A 3,050-nucleotide genomic window follows, 5' to 3' on the forward strand; every position below is an offset into this window, starting at 1 on the left:
AAAAGGGGAACTCGCGATTGCGACCATGTCCTCACAATTGTGAGACCTGCAATCAGACACCATCAGTTTCAAATCATTACGCGACGCATTCAAAACTCACCCAAGCCCCTCGGTCTCCAAACTAAACATGCACACAAGTGTAATATCATCCTACAAACTTGCTCGCTACCTCAAATCATCAAAATAATATCAAATAACATGGAACGATCATTAAAACTCATGATTTTCAACTAGAAAGATGATTTTAATAATTTTTCACATAACACGCCGGAATGCGCTCGTGTCACCCCGTACCCCTACCAAAAGTGCGTACAAGTCCAAAAATATCATACGAACCTACCGGAATGTCAAAACACTGATCCAAGGTCGTTTACCAAAAATGTTGGCCGTGGTAAACACAAGTCCCATTTTAAGCCTAAAATTTTTTTTTCTTCAAATTTTTCGTAAAAACTTTCCGAAAAACGACACGGATCACGCACGCAAATCAAGAAATATCAAACCGAGATAATAGAGATATCAAAACACGAAAATAACGTCTAGTACTTAAAATGACATATTGGGTCGTCACAATTGTAAAACACAAAAAATAATCGGTATTCAAAGGCTATACTATGCTCTCATATTATAAAATTATTTGCTTTCTTTCGTTCTTAAGATTGTTCATATTATTGCTTCAGAGGAGGCTCATTATACAATGAGGCTTGTATTTCTGTAAGTTATTTTTATATTCTTAACTTCATTCTTATTTAATTCATATTTTTTGATAAAGTTAATTCACGTATTTATAAACCACGTTATAAATTCAACTGTACCGTTTTACGAGTAAACAATTCCTATCTTGCCTTTTCATAGATGAGCTGTGTTTTATATTTTGTAAGGGAATACATTAGGTGGCAAATTGTTTAAAAATAGTGGATACGGTGTAAATTAAAAACCGATGCATATCCTAAGGGTGCAAAATAAAATGAACTCAACAAAATGACACAGTATTTCAAACACGTGTGCATTTGCCATGAATATAGTAACTCGCGGAGGAACATACATACCAAAAATGAGTACTAAGATATTCACGATGAAAAAGTTGTTGAATATTATCTTTTGATTTATCAAGTTAAATGAAATTGAAAGAATTATACCTTTCTCTAAAAGTTTTGAACTTGTGTACTACTTTGTCTTCCTCTTGGAATTGAAGTCAAGCTTTCCTTGTAGATTATAACTCTCATACTTTGCAGGCAACCGTGTACATTCAATTCCCTGATTTCATCGGAGTTAAGATCATATGACATCAAATATCCACTTTTGCTTTGAAAAAGCAACAAATAATCTTTCCACACTGCTAATGGGGATTCAGTAGGAAGACCACTAATTGTGTATATCTTAATCCAAGACTCATGAACATTATAATCTATCATTATCCAAATTTCCATCAAATCTTTTGTTGGATCGATCGTGGGCCCCAGACAGGAGTAACATAACAAACTTATAGACTCCTTCAAGAGGAGGAGGCTATGAAGTGTTCCATTTGAAAAATTACGACTGTCAGGCGTTTTCATATTGCGAAAAATTTCGGTGCTCATGTCAAAATAAAGAATTACCAGTTCACCTTCATCTAAAGTTGCAATCCAATGGGTTGTAATCCAATGGTAAGTTCCCCTTTAGAACATCGAAGAAGTCAACCAAAATAATGTCGGCAACTCTTGATCAACATGATCCAATTCTCTCCAAATATCAATACCCAATTCATAAACCTCAATTTTCTTATCTCCCTTTACAGGGTACCCGAAACGGTCTTCTGTGTAAACTTCAGAAATTCTAAAAACTTTGAAATCATTAACAACGGAATCGAAACCAAAACCACCACTTTCAATGGATCGATAGAATGCCTTGGGAACAACAAAAGGGCTAGGCGGGAGCAGTCTATAATTTCTAGTAGATGGATTGAACAAAATGGTGGTAATTGGATCCATCATAACAATCAAGCCATGGGTGGGACCGATGAGTTGATCATTGTCAATACTATAAGGCTTTGTTATATAAGGCACATCTACATCTGGATAAACGGAGTAGAGATGATCATCACCATCACTAGAAAGAAAAGAAAAGATAGCTTTATATCTTTCAATATCTTCTTTAAAAGATCGCTTGAACAGAATGTAGTCATCTTTCGAAGTTGTGTTGTGGTTCAGATGAAGATTGATGAAAGTGGAAGATTGTACGAGAGTGTAACAAGTTTTGGAAACGCATTTGAATCGCAGAAGAAATTTCAAAGGAAACATCAAAAGTATATAAATGACCACATCGTCAGGATATTTCTTCATAATGCCATCCTCCATCATGTATTCTTTACGATATAATTTTAGTTTCACTTTGAAGAATCAATCATGTCTCTACATAAAGTAACAGCTTTAGCACCTTATTGCGCTGGAATTACCTCTCATTTAAATCGTTTTTCAAAGCTTATTCCTCGCAGGTTGAGATCCTTAACGAACTAAGCATCCGGTGTTTTGTGGTTCCGAAGGGATCAGGTTCCTCTCCATTATCTATGCTCTCCATTCTCAAGTACATAGTAGATGATTGACACCTATATTGTTTTAAATTTAGAGGCTTATATTAAATTAACTTAACCAATATTCTAACCATAACTATGACATAAATTTTAGAAAAACACTCACTAGCATAGGTGAGAAAAATCTCAACTCCCATAAATTTTGACAACCATTAGTATCATTACGTCATTTTATTATTACTAGTTTCTCGTCACATGCGTTGCACATTGTTTAACCATAAAACAGTACAATTGAATTTGTAACGTGATTTATAGACACGTAAATTAACTTGATCAAAAATATGAAATAAATAAGAATGAAGTTAAGAATATATAAATAAATTAAAGAAATACAAGCCTGATTGTATGATCAGCATCTCCGGAAGCAGTAATATGAACAATATTAAGAACAAAAGAAATCAAATAATTTTATAATATAAGAGCAGAATATAGCCTTTGAATACAGATGATTTTTCGTGTCTTACAATGGATATTAATTCTCCTA

General features: G+C 33.9%; 1 pseudogene; it reads right to left on the reverse strand.

The window, feature by feature from the left end:
• Positions 1-1,025: 1,025 nt before the first annotated feature.
• Positions 1,026-2,531, reverse strand: LOC107829784 (F-box protein CPR1-like; annotated as a pseudogene).
• Positions 2,532-3,050: the final 519 nt, after the last annotated feature.

The sequence above is a fragment of the Nicotiana tabacum genome, chromosome 19, assembly GCF_000715075.1.
Source record: "Nicotiana tabacum cultivar K326 chromosome 19, ASM71507v2, whole genome shotgun sequence".
Classification (NCBI taxonomy): Eukaryota; Viridiplantae; Streptophyta; class Magnoliopsida; order Solanales; family Solanaceae; genus Nicotiana; species Nicotiana tabacum.